The sequence below is a fragment of the Camelus bactrianus genome, chromosome X (genome assembly GCF_048773025.1).
Source record: "Camelus bactrianus isolate YW-2024 breed Bactrian camel chromosome X, ASM4877302v1, whole genome shotgun sequence".
Lineage (NCBI taxonomy): Eukaryota > Metazoa > Chordata > Mammalia > Artiodactyla > Camelidae > Camelus > Camelus bactrianus.
In genome coordinates, this window is record NC_133575.1 from 83665103 (window position 1) to 83689893 (window position 24791).

The 24791-nt window shown below is 38.7% G+C and overlaps 1 protein-coding gene and 1 long non-coding RNA gene across 3 annotated transcripts in view; one reads left to right on the plus strand and one right to left on the minus strand.

Moving 5' to 3' along the window:
* COL4A6 (collagen type IV alpha 6 chain) overlaps nt 1-24791 on the plus strand; it is a 264443-nt gene that overhangs the window by 40318 nt on the left and 199334 nt on the right. The gene's annotated exons all lie outside the window — the stretch shown is intronic.
* Nucleotides 3975-24791, minus strand: part of LOC141576370 (uncharacterized) — a 35173-nt gene continuing 14356 nt past the window's right edge. The window contains exon 2 of the long non-coding RNA XR_012504731.1: nt 3975-6148. This is a non-coding gene — a long non-coding RNA (uncharacterized LOC141576370). The remainder of the gene's footprint in view (nt 6149-24791) is intronic.

A 24791-nucleotide genomic window follows, 5' to 3' on the forward strand; every position in this document is an offset into this window, starting at 1 on the left:
AAATACAAATTTCATTACAAATAGACATAATTTAAAAACAAGTGTCAAGTTGAGGCCATAGTGATCAAAAGAGAAAGTGCTCAGCATTTGCCTTGGTGGCCAGAGAAGGCTTTCCTGGGTCAGGTGAAATGTGACCTAGGCCTGGAAAGAGACATGGGAATTGGATAGGCAGAATGAAGAGGGAGCCCAAGGACAATTATTTATTTTGTATTTTTGGAGGGGTGAGTAATTAGGTTTATTTATTTACTTATTTTAGTGGAGGTACTGGGGATTGAACCCAGGACTTCATGCATGCTAAGCATGAGCTCTACCACTGAGCTATACCCTCCCCTGAACCCAGGGAAAATTACATTGATTTGCTTTTCCTGACTTCCTGGTCAACACTGAACTCTCTTCCTGTGACTCACCTTCTCAACTGCATCATTTTCTAAATCTTAAGTGAATAGTATACCTTGAATGGTTTTTGAATTATAAGCCTATTTCCCCAACCAGCCTGTGGAATGATTATTTAGCATGGGGAGGTAGTGCTGGATCATACCTTTCTGTCCTGAAATAGTTAACAGAGTGTCTATAGGTAGCTCACTGTCAGGAGTTCAGGCACTGGGCCACAGACTTTAGATAAGAGAATGCCTTTGTGCTGGAGTGCACTTCATGAGTGAGAGCGCCTCAGTCCCGACACATTTGATGAATTCACTCAATTGGGGAAAACCCAAGCCAGTGCACAGACATTAAGATGAGTAAAGAAAACGCTCCGTTTACCTTCTTCATTCCGAGGTTGTGAATTCATTCTTGTGAGGCCTTGAGAAGGGAGAGTGGAAAGAGGAGGAGGAGTGGCGGTGGGGGATACAGAGTTTCTGACCTGAATTCCACAACAGAGGAATGTGTGAACAGCGAGAGGCGCAGGTACAGGCTAGTGCTCTCACATACCTGGGGAGAGCAGTTTTGATCCAACTCCCGTCACTCCATAGACAGTTGGCAGTTTGCTCTGGAGAATTCATATTAAAATTAATATTTTATTCTCCCACTCCCCCCCACCCCAGAGTCTGGGGAATGAGAGAGGGGTACCATGAAAAAGGAGGAGAGACAAATAACATTTTAAAACATGCACACATCAGGATATCCAGAATGACAGCGTGAATGGTTTCATGGAGGTTAAAGCTGTCCTGGATCAGGTGTGTTTAAAGGAGGACTATAAGGAAGAAGAATTATGTTTGTTCTGATTCCTCATAAAACTGCAAGATGGTTAACTGGGAGGAAAAAAAATGAGGTCAGCCTCTCTTATTATAGAATCCTTCGGAAAAGTTAGTTAAATGTATTTTGGACTGCCTGGGTGAGAGACTCTTGGGACAGAAGTTTGGTTCAGAAAATGTGAAACATACACTGGCACAAGCATAGTGCATTTGTTCAAGTTGCCATGCAAACTGTGAGGGCAAATATCAGAAATAATTCAGGGCACTGAAAAAGAGGAAGGAAATGTGGAGAGTGCTTAATCAGACTGACAGGATAAACCAAAGTCAAATCATGTCTGTTTTATCAGATTTAATGCACCCTACATATTGGGTTAAGGGAACAGGAGATACCTCCAGTTATAGTGTCCATTCACTGATTTTTCTCTCTCTAGTACTTTTCCTTTGAGATGGATGAATACTCTCAGGGGGCTTCTGCTCCTTAACTAAAGAATGATCTTATTTGAAAACAAGTATATGCATGTTCATGTATGCCTGAAGCATTATGCTATACACCAGAAACTGACACAACATTGTAAACTGATTATACTTCAATTAAATATATATATATATCCAAAAAAAAAGAGGCAAGAATGATCCTTTTACTTTAAGGGCACATTTCATAGGATCTGCTGTCATGGACAGGAGTCTCCCTCAACCCTCAAACTGATACATTCTTCCCATTTGAAACTGTGAGTCAGAATCTGATGTTCCAGAGGCAGTATGTGGAAGGCCATGCAGTAATACATGTTTGGCCTTTGATGAAGATCTATTTACGAACATTGCGGGAAAGGGTATGTTTGTCCTTATTTTTTTGTTTTATTTTTCTGTAATGCATTCAGAGACAAAGGAAGCAATGTCAAATTGGTTGAGGTTGGGATGGGATGGTGATGATATTAATATAAAAATAAGCTTCATTCAATAATATACTTTCCTAAAGAAAGTGTTAAATGGCAACATAGAACCCCAGAACCTCTATTCATATACGGATCATTTTAGTGTCAATTCTTTATTGAGTCATAATACACATTTGATAAAGTATGCAAACCTTAACTGTTCAGTTCAACATATAAAACAACATCCTAGATGAAGATATAGGACATTTCCAGAATTGCACCAGACTCCTTCCTATATAACTTCTACCACTGTGGATTAGTTTTGACTGTTCTTGAACTTCATAAAAATGAAATCATACAGTGTGCATTCTTTTATGTCTAGCCTTTTTGTCTCATCAGGTCTGTGAGATTCATTCATGTTGTTGCAAGTAGCATTTACTATTACTTTTAATGTAAATCAGTCATTGAACAATTTAGTAATTCTACAAGTAGATCATAAATGCCTTTCACATGCCAGACATTGTGCTAAGTGGTAGGAATCCATAGCCCAGTTACATGTGGCCTCTGCCTTCAGGGAACTCACGCTTTAGAAGGTTAAGATGGACAGGTTAAAAATAATAATATAGCCATACCCACTTTATTGTGACTGATGTTTATAAGAGTTACCATTCTCATCTTTTACTTTCAACCTGTCTTTACAGTTATGGTGACATAACATTTACTTATTTAAAGTATACAATTTAATAATATTTTGTATATTCACAGATATGTGCAATCATCACACCACAGTCAATTTTAGAACATTTTCACCATCTCAAAAAGAAACCCTGCACCCATAAGCAATCACCCCTCTATAACCTTATCTACCCAAATCCTAAACAACCACGAATTTACTTTCTGTCTCAAGAAATTTGCCTATTCTGGGCATTTCATATAAATACAGTCATATAGTATATGGTGTTTTGTAACTGGCTTCTTTCATTTAGCATAATATTTTCAAGGTTCATTAATTTGTAGTGTGTAGCAGTACTTCATTCTTTTTTATGGCTGAATAATATTCCATTGTATGGATATACCACATTTGTTTATCCATTCATCAGTTTAAAGACATTTGGATTTTTCCCACATTTTGAGTATTAGTAATAATGTTGCTAGGAACATTCATGTACAAGTTTTTGTGTAGACATGTTTTAATTTCTCTTGAGTATATATCTAGGAGTAGAAATGATGGGTCAAATGGTAACTCTATGTAAACTTTTTAAGGAACTACCAGACTGTTTTCCAAAGTGGCTGCACCATTTTACATTCCCACCAAAAGTGTATGAAGGTTCCAATTTCTCACATCCCTGTCAGCACTTGTTATTATCTTTTTGATTATAGGCATCGTAGCAGGTGTGACATAGTATGATTGTGGTTTGACTTCCTTTTCCTTAATAGCTAATGATGTTGAGCATCTTTTCATGTGCTTATTGACCATTTGTATATTTGTGTTGGAGAAATGTCTATTCAGATCATTTGTCCATTTTTAGTTGGGTTGTCTTTTTATTACTTAATTGTAATAGTTCTTTACATATTCTAGATATAAATTCTTTATCAAATGTGTGAATGTCTCTCATTCTCTTGTTGTCTTTTCAGTTTCTTGTTAATGTCCTTTGAGGCACAAAAGTTTTTAATTTTGATTAAGTCCACTCTATTTTTCTCCCTTTGTTGCTCATTCTTTTGGAGTTGTTTATAAGAATCCATTGCCAAATCCAAAGGTTTACCCCTGTTTTCTTCTAAGAGTTTTGTACTTTTAGCTCTCATATTTAGAACTTTGACATATTTTGAGTTAATTTTTGTATATGATGTGAGGTAAGAATACAACTTGATTCTTTTGCATGTGGATATCCAGTTGTCCCAGCATCATTTGTTAAAAAAAACTTCCTTCTTCTTGACTGATATTGGCACTCCTGTCAAAAATATAACTGAAAAAATAAAACTGAAAAATTGTGCTCTACACTGGAAATTGACACAGCATTGTAAAATGAATAAAAAGTGTTAAAAATATCAATTGATCAAGATGTGTAGGCTTACTTCTCAATAAAGTCTCACTTCTATTCTGTTGATCTATGCGTCTATCCTTACATCAGTATTACATTGTCTTAATTATTGGTGCTTTGTAGTAAGTTTGGAAATCAGGAAGTGTGGATCCTCCACTTTGATCTTATTTTTCAAAATTGTTTTGGCTATTCTGGGATTCTTGCAATTCCTTAATTTAGAATCAGCTTGTCAATTTTTACAAAGAAACCAGCTAGGATTCTGGTGGGAATTGCACTGAATCTGTAGCTCTATTTTGAGAGTATTGTCATTTAAAATACTGTTTTCTGATGAGTAAACATGGATGTTTTCCCAATTATTTAGATTCTCTTTAATTTCTTTCAGAAATGTTTTATAAATTTCAGAGTATATATTTTATACTTGTTTTATTAATTCTTGCATATTTTATTGTTTTTATGCTACTGTATATGGAATTGCTTTCTTAATTTTATTTTCAAATTGTTTGTTGCCAATGTATAGAAATACAGTTAGTGTGACCTGATATTACATTAGTCATAAGGAGAAAGAAAAAGGAGGAAAATCAAGACTAAAAAGTCCCTATCCTATTTTTTGCCTGTTACTGTGCAAAGCAAGAAAGAATAAGTAAGCATATCACTTTTTGTTAATAACAATGCCAATTGCATAGATGACATATATATGTTAGACTGTATAATAATGTTGTTGTTAGTAACTTATTGTTGTTGTTAATGATACCCTTGTTACCAATAACTTAAGTGAATATCATAATGGTTAACAGTTACTAAGTGCTACGTAAGTGCCAGGAACTGTTGTAATGATTTCCTTTACATACGTTACTTCATTTAATCCCCATTACAGCCTGTAAGTTAGATACTGTTATTCTCATTTTGCAGTTATGGAAGCTAGGGTACAGCGAGGTTAAGTAACTGCCCAAAGTCACACAAGCTGGTAAATTGGCAACCAAATCTAGTCTGAAGTTGTAGCTATCTTTTATTTGTTCTGCACTTTTAAAAATTAATTTGTTCTCAACATGTAAAGAGAAGGACAATTCACAGTTTGAAAAGATGTAGATTTTTCAGCTTCTTTTAAAATACATGCTAAAATCTAGCTACACTTGGCCTGCTTTCCCACATGGCAATGTTCTGCTGAATTTAATGAGCGTCTGCTTTATACAGAGCATAGACTCTCATAGACCTCAGTGCTTAACCAGCCTGCTTAACTCTTTTTCTTTTTTTAATTTTTTTTATTTTTTGGGGGGGAGGTAATTAGGTTTACTTGTTTATTTATTTTTAGAGGAGGTACTGGGGATTGAACCCAGGACCTTGTGTATGCTAAGCATACACTCTACCACTTGAGCTATAGCCTCCCCCTCCAGCCTGCTTAACTCTTACGTTATCTGACTGTCCTTGTAGGAATATAGATCATATATTTAAGGTATAAGACAGTTCTCAGGGAATTTTGGAGGAAGACAAACAGATAAAATAATAATAAATAATACAACTTATAATGTGATTTAATAATACACTTATGATTGAAAGCACAGCACTTTAAAGGTATAATTTTGAACTGGGCATTTTTTATAGTAGATGGCTTATATTGAAGAGTAGATGAAAATAGAAACATAGGTGAGGGTGATATACTTTATAGAAAATAATACTCTAATAATAGTAGTGCTATGTTCTAGGCATTGTAATAAATGCTTTATATGAGTATATCTCCTTGAATCCTTTCAACAACCCTATGAAGTAGATGAATATTACCCTCTTCTTACAGATGAGGAAACTGATGCCCGTATCAGTTCAGTGATTTGTTTAAGGACACACAGCTACTCAGTGACTCAAGAACCCTGAGCTCCTGATTTCTGGTTCAGTGTCCTTTATAAGGTCGTTTCAGAAAGAGCTGAAAATCTGGGAAGTTTCCACATTCTCTAAGGACAGTTTGTAAACTGAGGAAGTAACAGTGTTGCAGAGAAATCGCAAGTAGGATTTGCTTCAGGTGTTCCAGAGTTGCCTCTAAATTTCTTTCAGGGAGCTGTTGAATAAAAGATTAGACAGGTCAGTAGTGGTAAAAGAGAGCCCAAAGTTAATCAATACCACAGATTATTCTGGATTGAAATTGATGTTATTGCCTGTAGGAAAACTCCTAAGTCCAAAGTGTATCCAATCCTTTGTCCATTATAAAGCTCAGTAAATAACCTGTGGGTCAATGGAGACCTCACTATTCACTCTGCCCAGTTCGTGATCTATGTCTCCAGCCCTGAAGAAATCCACTTTCTAAAAAGTGATTCAGTTCAACTTTTTTTCTTAAATGGCAATTCAGTTATTTATGAACTAGTTTACTGAGATAATCCCCTTAAGCTGTAGAGAGCAGTTTATATGGGGAAGAATATCAACAACATTCTTGATTCACAGAAGTAAAAAACAGCCTCTTAAATTTAATCTATGATAATTAAATATATTAAGATCTCCACTAGCTTGTGTTCTTAAAATAGTGTATCGATAGCATTACCTGGTCAACTGAGTGTTAAGCACAAACTCCCCTGCTGAAAAATCTCAATAATACATAAACCCAGGAGATTCCATGTTGAATTCTTAGTGTGTTGGGTTAGTTAGTGGATGGACTCTTGGGGTCATTATCAAAAATCAGTGGCAGAGAGATTTGTAAGACAGACCACCAGGTTCAGCCTTCTAAAGAGCGCTGAAGAATTCTGGTCGTTGGTAATAATGAAGCGAAGTGACACAAAGGGTGTCATAGGGCAGAGCAAATAGAAGACTCGTCATTACCAAATCCTTGGGGGATGTTCTTCTTTCCATACCATCCAGCCCTGAAAGCTTTTTAAAAATATTACTTTTTAAAATGTGATATGGAGATAAATCTAGTATTTGTTTTTACCTGTAAGTGCCATAATACGACTAATGTGTCTCTATCAGCTCTGAAGGGCACTACACGTAATAAATTAATAATAACATAGTAAGAATTTGTGAATTTCTTCATATAAAGCAGACTCCAGGTTATTCCTTGCATCAGTCAGAATCTCAGCAGAAAGCATAAGGCATACTCAAAAGACTAATAAGAGAATTTAATGAAGTCACTATTCACAAAAGTATAGGCCTCCTCCCTGGGCACAAAACAGAGGAGGGAAAAGCTGGAGAGTCGATCTGGAGAAGCAAGCAGAAAGAATATCTAGCACATCCCTTAACCATATGTTAGGCCAACTGCAGTAATAAACAAGCCCAAAATTTTAAGGGCTTAACATAATAAAGGTCCAGTATAGATCCATAGAGGACATAGGAGCCTCTCTTCCATGCAGTAATCCAGGGACCCAGGTTCCTTCCATCAAGTTTGTACCATGGCCTATGGCAGAGGTCAGCCAACTTTTCTGTGAAGGGCCAAGTAGTAAATACTTTAGGCTCATGGGCCATACAGTCTCTGTCACAACTACCCATCTCTGCTGTTGTAGCACAAAAGTAGCCATAGATAATATTTAAATGAACATGTGTGGCTGTATTTAAAAATAATTTACAAAAAATAGGTGGCACCTGGATTTAACTCCTTGGCCATAGTTTGCTAACCCTGACCTAAGGCATCACAGTCTTCCTTAGAATCCTCTGCATCTGAGAGCAAATAAGAGGAGAGAAAGTATGTGGAGGTTTCGTAAGTTGCTTATTACTTTCAACTTTGCTCTAAACTGTTATTTCTCAAAGGGCATTCCATATATGCAGCACATATACTGCAGATTTTCTTAGGGAAAAAATGGGTCTGAGACCATATAAGTTGGGAAATATGTTTAGTAGATTCTCCCTCTGCATTGACATTTACAATGGATATTAATATGTCAAAGGCTCTGAAAAGTCCTTCAATGTATAATTTTTTAAAAAAGACCTCTTGTGAATGCTGCTTTGTTATAAAGTCACTGTCACCTGCTTTCTGAGTGGGAGATGAAGGAAGTAGTCTTATAGGTAATGTTGGGGATATTATTTGTGACCCCAAATGTGTGAAAACTTTTTAAACATTAATTGTAAAGCCAATAAATACATGCACATAGTTAAAAATTAAAGATTCCTTCTAATCCTTACCTAGCACCTACACCAGTTACCTGCTTACTTCAACTTCCATATGTTGTGTTTGTATGCCTATTGCTTTGCTCTGCCTCTCGCCTCTGGCATGCTGTCCTTCATGCCACCTTCACCTTCGGCTTCAATTGTATGATTCCAAAGACGTGTCTGTTTCATCCTTCACTGTGGTATTGCCAGTGCCGACAATATTGCTTGACACATAGTGTGTGTTCAATAAATGTTATATTAATGAAATCCTGTACTGCCTGGTAGACTAGATTCTAGTATTCTCTCTTTCTTTCTCTGTCTCTGTCTGTCTTTCTCTCTCTCTCTCTCTCCCTCCCTCCCTCCCTCCATCCAATAGTCTATTACACTTCCAGGCACCATCTGGTTAGGACAGGCCATTTGGGATCACAAACCCAACCTCCCTATTGTTTAGAGCAGTGATTCACAAACCTGGATGATTATAAAAATCATCCAGGGAGCTTACAGAAAACTGTGGATTTCCAAGTTTCTAGAATCAGAATTGCTAAGAATGGGATCAGGGAATCCAGAACTTTGAAACACTCAATTGTTATACTTCAAATACATAGTTTTTAAAATTATTCTTATTTTTTATTGAAGTGTAATCAGTTTACAATGTTAGTGTCAGTTGTACAAAAAATGATTCAGTTTTACCTATATATATTTATTTTCAGTTTCTTTTCCATTACAGCTCATTCCAAGAAATTGAATATAGTTCCCTGTGTTATATAGTAGGTCCTTGCTGCTTCTGCACTTTACATATAGTAATATAAATACATAAATATTTTATTAAAGGTTTTTGGGTACCAACAGGGAACAAAATCAATTAAGTCCTTATTTTGTGGAGTTTGTATTCTAGTGGGGAAATCACCACGTAAAATAGTTAACAAATAAATATATAATATGTCTGGTAGCATTAAGTCCTATGAGAAAAAAATAAAACAGAGCAGTGAGACACATAATGCCAGGAATGCATATATATTTTAAGTAGGGTGGTCAAGGAAGGGTGATGTTTTTTCTCTGATTTCCACCACCTCCCCATTCCCACCAATTCATTCTCCACCCATCTTTGCTTTGCTCTCTACCTGTGATAACCAGTCTCCCAGATGACCCCTAGTGATCTTCAGCTCCTGCGAATTCATATCCTTGTGTATTCATCTCCCACATTGACTCGGAATCCATCCGTATGACCAACAGAATATAACAGAGGTGATAGTGTGTGTGATTTTCAAGGCTAGGTTATAAAAAGACATGGAAGTTTCCATTTTGGCCTCTTTTCCCACTGTATGGGAAGCCAGGTGCCATGTCAGGAGGACCCTCAAGTAGCTCCATGGAGAGGCCCACTGGGGGAAGAGCTGAGATCTCATGTCAACAACCAGCATCATCTGGTCAATCATATAAGTGAGCCACCTGGACAGAGCATCTTTCAGCCCTCAGTAAGCCTCCAAATGACTGCAGCCCCAGCTGACATCTTGACTGCAGTCTAATGTGAGACCCAGGGCCTGGACCACCAAGATGAGCTGCTCCCAAATTCCTGACTCACAAAAACTATAAGACAAAATAAACATTTATTGTTTGAAAAGAAACTTGTCACTTTGCTGCTTCTTTAGATGTAGAAACCCCAGGGTTTGAGCCTTCTTCTCAACGTTTTCTCTTCATAAGCCTTGACAGCAAATGAAAATTCCAATGCATAACACAGAAAATTTTTAACAGTGGCTAGTTCCGAGGAAGGAGGTTGGAATGTATCTGTGGGAGGAGTAGGAATATATATGTGTGTGTGTGTGTGTGTGTGTGTGTGTGTGTGTGTGTGTGTGTGTGTGTATACACACACACACACACACATACACACGCACAGATACATCCCAGATCATGACTCCAACCCTACAAATAGGGTACTAAATTAAGGGAACTAGGAAACTCAGGCAGCATGAACAATTCAGGAAGGGATGGAGGAATCCAGTGTCTTATTTTTTTTAAATTTCCATTGAAGCATAGTTGATTTATAATGTTAGTTTCAGGTGTACAGCAAAGTGATTCAGTTATACATATATTTTTTCTTTTCCATTGTATGTTATTACAAGAAATTGAATATAGTTTCCTGTGCTATACAGTAGGTCCTTGTTGTTTATATATCCTATATGTAGTAATGTGTGTCTGTTAATCCCCAACCCCTGATTTATCCATCCACACCCTTCCAGTGTCTATTATTTTTTTAAGCGAAGTGTAGTCAAGTTACAATGTATCAATTTCTGGTGTACAGCATAATACCCAATCATGTACACACACACACACACACACACACACACACACACACACACACATATTCGTTTTCATATTCCAGGGTCTATTATTAACAAGCATACGAGGTGGTGACTAGGTCCCTTTTAGACCCTCATAGCACCCCGGGCATAATTCTAGCCCTGGAAAAATACTATGATATTTTAAGATTACACGTCTGAAACCTATGCTGAGCTATCTCCAAGGCCTAATGAGAAGACCTGGCACATAACAGATGCTCATTAAAGCTTGCTGAAGTGAGCTGAGTGGAAGAGCCATCAAATTATGAGGACTGGGATACAGAATTAGGGCCAGACTGGCAATGACAGTGATGCCCTGTTGCCTATAGACTAGAGAGTTGAGTTTGGGCACTTTAAATGCTCCTCTCTCAACTGTTATTTAGATGAATCCGAGGGGTTGGGGCACGGCTGAAGTTGTAGGCAGTAAGCAAATGGCCCCAAAAGGGAGGGTGGCAAAGGCTGGAAACCAGGTAGAGGCCTGGCTGGTCAATTAAGATACCCGAAGAAAAGATAGTGTTGGAATAGGTAAGAGACCTACTCTATACCAGAATATGAAGAAGGGTGTTAAAAGCAAGAATTTTCCAAGACTCTCAGATATCATGTTGTTTCTAAACTCTCACGATTTCTGATTATAAAAATTCCCTTCCCCAGGCAGCTCAGAGAAAAATCTTTGGGGATAATACTATTTTCTTTCATCTTCCTGTCAGATTAGTCCAGATTCTTGTGGTCAGCGATTTGTAGCCCTTGAAACATTGAGGAGAAGCATACCAGGCATCACAGATGAGTGGTGTTCCCCAAAGAGGTAGTGTTACACCTGCCCACACTGACCAGTATTTTTCATTACATACCAAATTTGAAAAAAAAAACACAAAAACCCTCCCTAATTCCTGAGACAAGCACATCAAAATGATTGAAAAATCTACAGTCCAAATCATTCACATCTTAATCCCTGGAGATGCTCTTCCCCCTCAACCTAGTTGAGTGAAGAAGGCACTTCCCTGGAGACAGCAATTAGATTAAAAAGCTAGGAGCCTTCCCCTTGATTACTTAAAATGATACTAAGTCCTTGAGCTAAAGTAGATGGATGGTAATGGTTTCCAAGGGACAGACAACTGAGAAAACACAACTTCATTGCACTTTCTTTCCAGTTTACTTACTTAATGCTGTGAAAATACTTTTTGTAAATTTTATTAGAGAGGCTGGAAGCCTTTTTAAAATGGATCAGAGCGTTCTCCCCTGATTTCAAATAGCTGAATGAAATTCTGCCAAGTGCTGATAATAACAATACTTCTGTGTCACGGATGGTCAGTCCTTACTCCCACCCTTACAAGCATGAAGTTCTAATCAGTATAATGAATGAAGTAGTTATTAACATTGTGAAAAAACACCCGAAATTGCTGCTCTTCTGTGAATTATACTGGTAGATTCAGGCTCTTTTTCTCTGGTCAGATGGCTCATCCAAGGACTTTGTGATTAAAAAGGCAGGAGGTTATTAACCAAATGGATAAATGAGAGGGCTGCTTACTAAAGAACTCACTCCCCACTGGGAACCTTCTCTCTGTATTGAAAATAGGATTTGATTTATACCCCCTTTTACAATGTATACCCTTTTTACAACCTTCGAAGACTACAATGTCAGGCACACCTGTATTTTAGGGACAATCCTATTAGTGATTTATGAACAGTAAACAAATGTGTAGATCATCCATTCCAGGTACGTATACCTCAGACAAACTTTTCCCCTGCCCCTCCTCAAGTCACTTAGCCTAGCTGTCTCCGTTTCCCACTTGTTCAAGTGGGATAATAATACTTTCCTCCCTCAAAAAGGTGTTTTTGAGAACTAAGCAGTTAGGGAGCTGCTTCGAAGATGAACTGCTGTTTTCACGATCCCTTGGCTACAGCAGTTAAACATAATGTAAATATGTCATGTTTGGTTTTCATGTAACCATACTCTCTTGAAAACAAAATTTGCTTAAAATCTTTTCCCACTTCTCTGCCTTGGGTCTGTGTGGGACTTGGGGTTAATTAGCATCCACAGGCTCTTATCTAGCCTTTTCAAAGGGCTAATTAACTAGTGTATACTTTGTCAAATTCTAATGAGAACTGATAAGGAGCCTTTTTACCCGGTTTTATTTTCTCTTGGGGGAGGATATATTATTTTAGCAAACATTTGTTTTGTTTTGTTTTTTTCCCAAGGAGACAATATTTGTGGATTTAACCAATGTCTACTAAGCACCTTTAAGGCCTATGGGGGATACAGAAGAATACAAAACAAAAATTTTCAGAGGAGGTAGTGGATCTGAGAAGGTTAAGCTGGTTATAAAAAAAAAAACAAAACTGTAAGCCAGAAACATTATGCATATGTGCGAAGGGACTCTCCAGTAAAAGAGCACTGAAGTGGGCATAAGGTGACAGGCTTGACTGATGTAGAGGCCTTGCTCTAGATAATAATGAACAAGATGAAGTGTGGAGGATGGACTTGGGGGGAGATATAATGGGCTTAATCAGAGAAGGAGAGCTTAATCAACAAAGAGGGTAGGGAAACTGGGAGAAGGAGGCTGTAGGCAAAAAAAAAGTGCTGGGCTGTGATTCCGGAGACCTGGGTTTAGTCCTGATGCAGACTTTGCCATCCTTGCCCTTTGGTTGGTAACTTCTCCTCTTAGAACTTTAGGTCACCCCTCCACATTGCAGAGGTTGGGACTACATAAGGGACTTCCAACCAGGGCATTCTAGGATTTGAAAGTTTCCTCGGAGGAGGGAGTTTTAAAGGTTAAATTCACTCAGGTTCTCAAGTTCTCATTAGGTCTTATGGCTTAAGAGAGAAAGTATACAGAGGAGAGGAATGAACCTTATGAAGGCCTTTCCATTAAAGCCTGGGACCAGAGTAAGGAAAAACCAATTATGGAGAAAAAAATACATGAAAGAAAACCCTGTATCAAATCCATTAAATTTGCAGTGGGGAGGTTGGTATCATGCAGTGGAAAGAATACAAGCTTTGGGGTTGAATAGACCTGACCAAGGTTTGAATCCCAATTTATCCACTCGGTTGTGATTTCAGGCAAGTTCCATAACCCCTGAGTCAAAACCCTCCCCTACTGAATTGTAATAATAATACTATACACGTAATAGGCTTGTTTTGAAAACTAAATGAGTTCATCTGAGCAAAGCATGTTGTACCAACCCGGTTTGCCATAAACACTCAATAAATGGTAGCCATTTAGAGGTCCCAATTCCTGGGGCCCTGGTTTGTCTTGACTGCTTTTGCTAGACAAGTTAGTTTATACAAAAGGGCCTCTTTAGCACCTCCTTAGAGACTGAGCTTTTATCATCTTTAAATTGAGGGCCTCCGTGTCAGCTTACATAACAGCCCCCTCCCCCCACACTACTAGACTTCCCCACCTCCCTTCCTAGAAAACAGGTTTTGAAGCATCTCTGCTATTTTCAATTTGTCAGTATCTGGATGTGCCTGGTCCCAGTCAATTTAGACGTAGGGACTTGGACCGTGTCCTTGTCCTTCAAATACCTGTGGGTATATTTGATTTTAATTCCTGTCAATATAGAGAGCTTTCACAGGATACTAAGGAAGCCATTTCCCATTGCCAGGCAGCCCCGACCACCCTTTCTCTCAGTTGCAGGGGCTTACTGGGGGCCTCTGCTAGGGTAGAGACTTTGGCTCTGTTACTCAGATATGTTAGGCAGAGATCTGTTTGGCGATTAGTTTGATGAGATAGGAGTGCCACACAAAAGGGGGCTTGTGCATTTATTGTAGTTACTGAGATTAAGGGAGCCAGGTACTGCTGTGGGAAGCTGCCTCATTGAAAAGAGAGGCCATTCTTTGATGTAGAGAGGCCCAGCCTTACCCAATGAGAAAAATGACTATTAGTTTCCTTGATTTTGCTTGAAAAGTGCTTTAGCCAACTGCTTAGCTTGTCTTATGTAATGCTTCTTTGAGGTGGGGGGTGGTTAAGTCTGTGCAGAGGAAGCAAAGTGGAGATTTCATTTTTCATTTGTTTCCCATGATCTCAGCGGCAGCCCAACTGACTCCCCTCTTCCCCGCCCCCCTGCTTTTGTTCTTTCTCTTTTTTTCCATCTTTTACACTTAGTCACACACTCTTCTTCCCCGCCCCCCCGTGCTGGTCTTTTTTCCAGCTAGTGCCTCTGTCATGCTCTACGTTGATCTAACCCATACCTCATGTAGCACTCACCCATTTTATTTGTTTTGACACATGCAGCCCCTCTCACTGTACATACGCCTTGCATCCAAGCTCTTTTTCTCTATTTACTTAGTTTCTTGTGTTATTAGAAGAGGAATTACATAGATACACCAAAAGAGTAAAGGGTTGCCTTTGGAAGCTGTATTGCGCTTAATATCAGAATAGGCATGTGTCTGATTTTGCAACAGCCACCAAAAGAAATTCAGAAGATAATACTGTGAGGAAGACCTAAAAGTGTGAAAACCTGAGAAATACTTCACTTTCCCTTCTCCCTTCTTGGTACGTCCACTGCTCTGTAGTGAAGCTGGCCAGTGGCAGCCCTCGAGCTGATTCTAAAGACAAGCTGCTCCCATCCTCCACGTCCTGCTCCTCTTCTTTTCCCTGTCTTCCGTCTCATCATGCATGGAACGCACTTGGCACTGGGCCTGCATTAATAAATGATAGCTTTACCAACCCTGGTATCCTTATCCGCTTTCCCTACTGTATGTTTCTTCATAACACCAGTCACCATCTGCCATACTATATATTTTAGTTAGTTTCTTTGTTGTGTACTTTTCACCCACCTGACCCCCGCCCTGCCCTCCTCCACATACACAGTGTAGGCTTCTCACAGGCAGAAGTTTGGGATGTTCAGTGCTGTACCACTAGCCTGGCACTTGGTCGTTGCACAGTAAATATTTGTTGAATAAATGAAGGAGCTCTTGTCTGTCTGCTCTCCTCTGCGATTATGTGGACACTCTGCGGAAGATCTCAGTGAGGCCACTTCTCCCAAATGAGGAACTGCACTTGACATCTCACTGTCGGTAACAACTGGACCTACGTGAAGGTGAGGCATCTCCTGCCTCGACACCAAGGAGACAACAATGACCAAGACAGTGCAAAGCTTTCAAGTCAGCTGAAAGTGCATTGGTCTCGAGGGCAGGTTTTTGTTATCTAGATGTCAAGCTCAATGGATAAAATGAGACATTTTCCTAGAGAAGATAATCTTTTCCCAGAAGATGCAGAACTAGGGGCAGACTTGGAGGCAGGCTGGCTGAAACAATGGTCCAGAAACCTAAGAAGGCCATCAGCTAAACAAGGTTAAAAGAGAGGGCAGAGAGAGCTGAACTCTTGCTTCAAATCTGAGTGATTTCAGCTGCTCCTGTGGAAGGAGGGAGTGTTTTTCTTGCATAAAATCTCCAACCCTGCATCTGGCCTTATTGTCTGTCTTGCTGTGCTTTGGCTCAGAGATGCTGCTCTGAGTGGAAAACTTTCTCTTTGAATGGCTTTACTCGAAAACTTCCAATTTGCTCCAGCCATTTAGTTGTTGAAATTTCACAGGAAATCAGAATATCTCAAGGTTGAAAGTTTGAAATGATTTTTAGTGCAATGATTTTCAAACTGTACTTTGTGAATTTAAGTTAGTCACAATCACTTTCTTTGGCAATTAAAACATTGGTGATTGTCAAGTGTTGGCAAGAGTGTGGGAAAATGGTAGACCTTGCTGGTGGGAGTGAAAACTGATGTAGCCTTTTTTGTTGGGTAATTTGGCAACACATGTCAAAAATTGAAATTCACATGCTCTTTGACCCATCAGTTCCACTTCTTGGAGACTATCATCTCCCAAGTATACACTATTGCATCAATTCTAAAACACACATTTATGTTATAGGTGTGCATTTTATACACATTTTAATATTTGTGCAATTGGGATGCGCCTTGATTCAGTGAAATATGGTACTTCCACACATTCACAAGAAGTTACTGTATGGATTTTCATTGCAGTGACACTTTTAACAGTAAGATTGAGAAAAGCACAAATGTCCATAGATAGGAATACTGGTTAACTAAGTTGCATTCATCCCAAATAATATCCTATGCAGCTACTTTACAAATGAGGTGGATCTATATGTGAGTATTTGAAAAAAAATTCTGAGGTATTTAATTAAGGAGAAAAGTTAAATATTGTTTAGAAAAATCACTGTTAAAGAATCCTGTTTTAATAAGATCCTGTAAGGGAGGAGGGTATAACTCAGTGGTAGAGCATGTGCTTAGCATGCACAAGGTCCTTAGTTCAAACCCCAGTACCTCCGTTAAAAAATAAATAAATAGACCTAATGACCTCCCCCCTCCAAAACAACAGAAATAAATAAGATTATATATATATTCTGACATATATGTACAAGCAACTGTTATCCAAGATTTCTTCTAGGGTGAGGATTGGCTCGTGGAAGACTTTTACTTTTCTTTTTTTTTCTTAATTGAAGTAGAAACCAAACCAGAAGAATGAATTCCAACACTTACTGTTCATTCCTCTCTATTGTTGATCTTCTCACTATTTCCCTGCAAGTTGGAGCTGTTCTTGGATGCAATTTCTCTCACTTCCTTTTTTTAACTTTTCATTTTGTACCTTTTTTGTACAGTTTGAATTTTCCTGATATGCTCATGTATTGCTGTATTTTCTTAAAAACCAAAAGAGGTTTCTAAGAAATGAATTAGGGTTCTTTTTCCCCCTTTAAACTTTTCTGTATTAAAAACACACAATAGATGTTATTTTAAAAAGGAAATCAATAAGACTGCCCCTGCCTCAGTAGAGTTCTTAGTATGATAAACCAGAGAACAAATGCTTTACTAGGTCCAATAATAGAGACTTGAACAGAGTGCTGGGCTAGCAGGGAAACATGGAGGGGAAACTGATTCATTGACTGAAGAGGTATCAGTAAAGTGTCACAGAAGGGACATTTGAGCCAAGGCTTGGTGGAGCAGAGGACACGTGGTGAGAAGCACAGTGGTGTGGAAGGCGTTTCTTGTCCTAGGAGTGTTGAGAGGTTCCATGTGGTCGGATACCATGTCTGTGGGTGAGGAGAGTTGTGAGTAATGAGAACAGATAATTATGTACTATGTGCTGGACACACTGGGCTAGGTGCTCCCAGTTTTCCACCTCCAATCCTTAGAAGGGTATTCAGGAATACATGGCCTTGGGAACATCAGTAGTGGTAAAGATAGCCCGGGTTTCAACATGAACCAAACTGGGTTCCAATCCAAGCAATTTAGTCTGCCTGACCCTTCCTTAAAGAGTTGTGATGAGGTTTAGGGAAGCAGTATACAATGTGCTTGCCAGATAGTCAGAACCTATACAAGTTAGCTGTGATTAATATTCTCATTCTTATCATTCCTCCCCTCCCAGATCTACCTTCCTGCTGCATATGCAGTAGGAACTCAGTGAATCCCTGCTGCTGAATGATTTGTGAGGGAGTTAGGGAAGGTATATAGTAGGACATGATATGACAGAGCCATCACCTCCTATTCTCCCATCCAGCCCTTAATACCATACAAGTCAGAATATTTTGCCTAAGAGAACCTAGTACATACCCTCTCTGAATATGTGAGAAGGCAAAACTTTAGGTACCTAAATAAGATAGTGGTTATACCTAAATAAGTATAATCAGTGAATCTGATCACTCCCAAGGCTTTTAGACTACATGGATGATAGAACAAAAAGTAAAAATGAAAAATCGCCAATGCGAATCAAATTTAAGGTAAAAGTCTGTGAGCTTCGATAAACAAGGTGGTGTAGTACCGACACCGGGACTGAAGCAGACGGACCCTCAAACATGGCTGCTGTGTCATGAGACTTGAAGTTGGTCATTGAAAGTACCCACTCTGTCATTTATTAGTGGTGTGACCTTGAACAAGCCATTTCCCTATGGAGAAATAGTCCCTCTCTGTTCTCACCTATAAAATAGGAGGGTTGAGTTAGGATTGGATTAGAGTTAGTTTAGGTCAGCAATCTGCAGCCAAAAGTAGTCTGCCACCTGTTTTTTGTAAATAAAGTTTTGTTGGAACACAGCTTTGCCTATTTGTGTAGTATTATCTCTGGTCAGTTTTGCACGGCAACGGCAGAGTTGAGCAGTTGTGACAGAGACCATATGGCATACAAAGCTGAATGCATTTACTATTTGGCCCCTTGCAGAAAAAGTTTGCTGGCTGCTAATTGATGTGTAAGATCTCTTCCACCACTGACATCCTGTAATATCCATACTTAATGCATGAGGCCATTTGCAATCACTAGGTTTACTGTGGAAACCTTTCATGAAATTTGAAAATGTTCCAGAGGTCCCAACCATAAATTTATTATTAATGCAACAAAAGTTTTTGAAGCATTTGCTGTTTGATCCAGACTCTGCTTGTTCTGAAGATGCAATGCAGAACAAATCCAGATATGCTCCTGGCACTCAGAGAGCTTACCATCTACTAGAAAAGACAGTTTTTAACAGAACGTCATCACATCTTTCACTTTTGAAAGCAAAGCCAATTGAATATTTCATAGTAGGTTGATGACTGACCGGGTTTACATGTGAACTTATGAACATTTTTGTTCGTTAATGTATTAGTCTGCTCATTCATTCATTCATTGTATATTTATAGAGTTTTTACTGTGTGCCAGGTGCTGGGCTGGGCTAGATTCCTAAATCTACTCATGAAAAAGATGCACAAAGTTTCTGTCCTTGTAAACCTTACAGTCTATTTGGGAAGGTATATATTAATCAAGAAAACCACAAATAAATATATAGTTTTCAACTGTCATAAGTACTTGAAAAGGACCAGAGTCACATGGCAGCATTTAACAAAGGAACATGCGCTAGACTGGAGAGATCAGAATGATTTCTGAGGAAGCATTTTGGCTAAAATTTAAAGGTTGAGTAAAACTGATCATCTAGATAGTACTAGTGAAAACTGTTGCTTTTCTTGGTTGATGGAAATGGAGTTCGGGGGCACTGAAATCTGTATTTTTCAAACTGCAGGTTGAAGAAAACTCATTCTTTTTTTCTTATTTTTATTGAAATGTTGTCAGTTCACAATGTTAATTTCAGGTGTACAGCAAAGCGTATATATGTATATATTCAGTTTCTTTTCCATACGGCTCACTACAAGAAATTGAATCTAGTTCCCTGTGCTATACAGTCAGTCCTTGTTGTTTGTTTTATATACAATAGTGTGAATCTGTTAATCCCAAACTCCTAATCTGTCCTCACCCCACCTTTACCAGCTAGTAACCGCAGTTTGTTTTCAATATCCATAAATCTATTTCTGGAAACCCATTCTTATTTTTTTAATCAATTGTATGGATCCTGACCAACCTTTGTTTCCTAATACAATAGAGTCGAATGGACAAGACAGGAATAGAATCAAATGAAAATTTCCACTTGCGTGATTGGAAAGAATTGTTTTGAGCAACTATGTAAAATGCATTTCTTAACTGAGTCAGTCCCAAAAGTGGGAGTCACTGATCCAATCTGCCTTGGCTCTATATAGTCACAGTTTATCAGGAAACATCTCTGTTCTTTAGTTGCTTGCCTTTAGAGACAAAGGAATGTGTTCTTCAAGTTTAAGTTTCTTTTGCATGTTTTTTTCAAAGAAAGCATGACGGTGAGTGAAAGAGCACTAGCCATCATTTCCTGAGTGCTTACTTTGGTACCAGAAATTACACAATATGCCTTGTTTAAATTATACCCTTTAATCTTTATGCTTTGTGTAACTTACACCATTTAATCCTCACTGCTATCCTACAAGACAGGTATAATTCATTATCGCTTTTTCAGATAACCATGTTTGAGGCTCAGAGAGGTTAAGGGACCAGCCCATGGTCACACAGCCAATAAATTTTTCTTGCCTAAATAGTAACAAAATAAACATGAATAAACTCAATTTGGTACTGTCTGAACATTCAAGAGATATATTAGAAGTGAGTCATATTTGAAATACCCCTTGAGAACCTCCTAGGTTTCTATTACCTGTTTGATGATACAAATTTTGTAGACCTTTCAAGTGAGTTCATCTCTCTTCTCCTTTCTATAAAAAGTGTTTCTTAATTCCTGAGCTGCTTAGATGGAATTTTGACTCACTTAATTCCAACATGGCAAAACTCATTCTTTGCAACTGGAAACACAGCATCAGAAAGTATGACCCTGATGTCACGCTATGAGTCCCCTAGCCCTGCAAGTCTCCAAAAAAAGTCACTAAGGAAGGAAAATTTGGGAACAATAGGCAATAACAAAGTGATCAATTCTCCAGGCTGGGAGATACAAACAAAAGATGCATGGCAAGTGGAAGTACAATAGAAGGCCCTGGGGGGAGACTCTGATGCTATCATTAAGAGACTCAAACTGGTTCCATTTAATTTTCTCAAACAAAATAGATTAGCAGGTGCCTCCTATGTTCTTACTCAAATAATTTCATTCTTCTTTAACATACAATGAGAATGGAGGCGGCAGGGAGAAATCCTTCAATGACTAAATAGAAGGAAATTAATAGCCTTTTGGGTCAGAGAATTATAATTCTAAAGACAGATTTTCCTTAGTCAGATAATGAGCTGCAGTTAAAGAGAAGATTGGAATAATGTGAAGATAATTCCACAAGTGCCCCTTTTCAGGACCCTCTGTCTTAAAGTGGCAATCTGAAGCATGATATGATGAAAAATTTCTTTGGAGTGGGAGACATAAAAACTTGGTTGGGGCACTGTCTAATCCAAGCTTGGCTAAACTTCAGAAAGTAACTTCACTTCTGTGAGCCTCAGTTTCCTCCTCCTGTAAAATAGCAGTGAAAACAAAATCCCTGACCTAATTCCTAGTGTTGTGAGGAGTAGATGACACTCATGTTTAGGAAATGGGTTTTATCAAATTTCTATAACAATGTAAGGTGTGAAGATGATACATCAGGTTCTTGCTTAAGAATTTACAATGGAAAGTCCAGAATCCTCAGAAGAGGCTTTGATGCAGCTAATAATGTGGCCCTACCTCACCTCTCTAGCCTTCTCACTCATTGTGCCCTTTATAAGACCTCGCTGCCCCATTTACATGGTTCCATTTGCTCTCCTGCGAATAAAATGTTGTCTTTCCTGCCTCTGATGTTTGACTTAGGTTGGTCTTCCTGCCTTTTGCCTCTCCCCTTTTCTTTTACTTGACTGAAATATCTAGGAAATGCACCTCACTTAAGAAGTGCCTCCTCCAAGTAGGCTGTCTACATCTACTACTCCCTACTACTACTCCCCAACACTGGCAGGATCAGTATCGCTAATCCTGAAGCCTGCTAGAAATGCAGATTTCCAGGCACTTCCCAGACCCACTGAATCAGCTTCTGCGTTGTAACCAACTCCCCACGGCACATGACAGTTTAAGAAATGCTGTCCTACACGGCTCCAATCCTCATTCCCTTCTCCCTTCTCTGCATTTCTAGAGCACTTGGGGACATCTGGCTCATTATTGAATTGCTCCCCCGTTAAACAAGTCTTCTCAACTTTTAGACTGTAAGCACTTGGGGGACAGCTATTTATTTAATGATTTTGTATTTAGGAATCATTTTTTTTAACCTGCTTTCAATTCCACAGAGGTCTCCTATGTATAAGCCACTGTGGGTACAAAAATGAGTAAGATGTAGTACCTACCCAGAAGGAGTTCAAGGTCAAGTGAAAGGAGGGATTCCTCCCTTCCTCCTGTCTTCCTTCCCTCCCTCCTTCCCTCCCTCCCTTCCTTCCTTCCTTCCTTCCTTCCTTCCTTCCTTCTTTCTATCTCTCAACATTTTGCAAACATTAGTCTGTTGCAGACACTAGACTAGTTGTGAGAATGTGAGGATAGTTAACACAAAGTCTCTGCTTTTGAGTCTAGTGGAACTACAGATGACCATAAGCAAGTATCTTTACTAAATGTTTGTTAATGCTGTGACAGTGTTGCCTTAGGAGTGCAGATGAGTGATTCACTGATTTGGGAAATGAGAAGGTAAGAAAGGCTATAGAAAGAAATTAGGGTTATATTTGAAAGGTGACTTTGAACCCCCAGGTAGACAGAGGTTTCCCACACAGAGGGAACAGCATGAGCTTGTGTGTACGTGCACACACACACAGACACACACAGTACATGGTGTGTTTAGGGAATGGCAATGTGTCTAATGTGGGATATGTGTGTGTGTGCTGGGGTAGGGGAAGAAGAGTCTGGATGGCTGGAGGTAAGGCTAAATTAGACTGGAAATCACAGTACAAAAGATTCTGTATAACATGTATAAAACTAGGAAACTTAAGTGGTTTTTTTTTTCCTTTCATTATACAATGGGGAGTGCTCAGTGATTGTCAGATATTATTATCTCATAGCAAGTGCTCAGTAAAACTCCCTTGAATTGATTATAGAAAGAGAAAGAAGAGTCTCTTCAAGGGTCGAGGCAAAATGACCCTTAATTTGCTCTGGATTCTGCCATCTTGATTAGGAATGTCAAGACGCTACTGTGATTGGGGAGGAAAACGTGCCTGACTGAAGACAGCTCCCTATCAGAATGGTCAAGTCAAAGCACAACATGAAGGCTCAGAACAAATTGGTCTGAATAAAATGTGGGTTATCATGTCATTGAAACCCAGACAGACTTTCTGATGTGAGGGACGAAACCTTGAAGGCCCCCTTTGCAGGTAACAGACACACAGGTGTCTGGAAAGTGAAGGTATGAGGATGTGGGGTTGCTATTGAGATAAGCTCACCACTGTGAAGATAAAGACTTGGAATTTGAGGTCTGAACACACAGTTTCCAAGCCTGGCTTTTCTACATACTAGTTATGGGGTATGAGGAAAGTTATGCCTGTGTTTGGGGGCTGAAAATAAGGCCCTGTTACTTTTTTTATTTTTATCACCTGTTTCCCTACTTAGACAGAATCTTTCTGTATGAAACCATCATGGCAGCTGGGGTGTTACACTCCCAAGAAAGCGCCTGCTAGATTCCTTGTTTTATGGACTCAACTTTTTCTTTATTCTTATTTTTTATTGAAGTGTAGTTGGTTAACAATGTTAGTTTCAGGTGTACAACAAAACGATTCAGTTATACATATACGTACATATTTATTTTCAGTATCTTTTTCATTACGGCTCATTATAAGAAATTAAATACAGTTCCCTGTGCTATGCAGTAGGTCCTTGTTGTTTAACTATTCTATATATAGCAATGTGTGTATATGTTAATCCCAAACTCCTAATCTACCCCTTTCCACTTTTCACCCCCTGGTAACCACAGTTTATTTTCTATGTCCATGACGTTGACTCAACTTTTGAGGAACCTCTGAAAAGGTTCTGATCGTCCCAGATGCAAAGATTTATGAGAGATTGTAGGATGTCAGTTGATTCATGGAATCACAGACTCGAAGGCTCAAGGGGAATGGGGAAATATTGCTTACCCCACCGAAATCCTGCTACAATATGCCTACCAAATCGTAATCCCAATTCATCTTTATGCTCTTCCAATAGACCCATGTCACCTCCAACTATAGTTCACTCCCTCCTCTACTAGTACAATTCTCTCCAACTGCCTTGAGTTTGAGGAGGTTCATCCTTGTTTGGAGTTTCTGTAATATCACATTGCATAAATGGAAGTAGACATATGATCTCTAGACCAAGAGACTTGATTGTCCTGAATTCTTCTGCACTGGTTAGATCACATCTCAGAGTTTAAGGATACTTCTGGGCCATGAATTTTAACACATATGTAAGGCAACTGGCTTGTGTTCAGGAGAGTATGGCTTGGGAAGTGAAGGCATGGGTGAAGGAAGTGGGGATGTGGAGACTGGAGAAGAGGGTACTTTTTAAAAAAAATTTATTGAAATATAGTTGATTTACAATGTGTTAGTTTCTGGTGTACTTCATTGTGATTCAATTATATATGTGTGTATATATTCTTTTTCATCTTCTTTATTATTACAGGTTATTATAATATATTGAAAATAGTTCCCTCTGCTATACAGTAGGACCTTGTTGTGTATCTATTTTATATATAGTTGTTAGTTAGTATCTGCAAATCTCAAAATCCTAATTTATCCCTCCTCCTTCCCCCACCCCGTAACCATAAATTTATTTTCTATGTCTGTGAGTCTGTTTCTGTTTTGTAAATAAGTTCATTTGTATCATTTTTTTTAAGATTCCACATATAAGTGATATCATATGAGATTGTCTTTCTCTGCCTGACTTACATCACTTAGTATGATAATCTCTACATCCATCCATGTTGCTGCAAATGGCATTATTTCAGCCTTTTTATATATACCACAACTTCTTTATTCAGTCGTCTGTTGATGGAC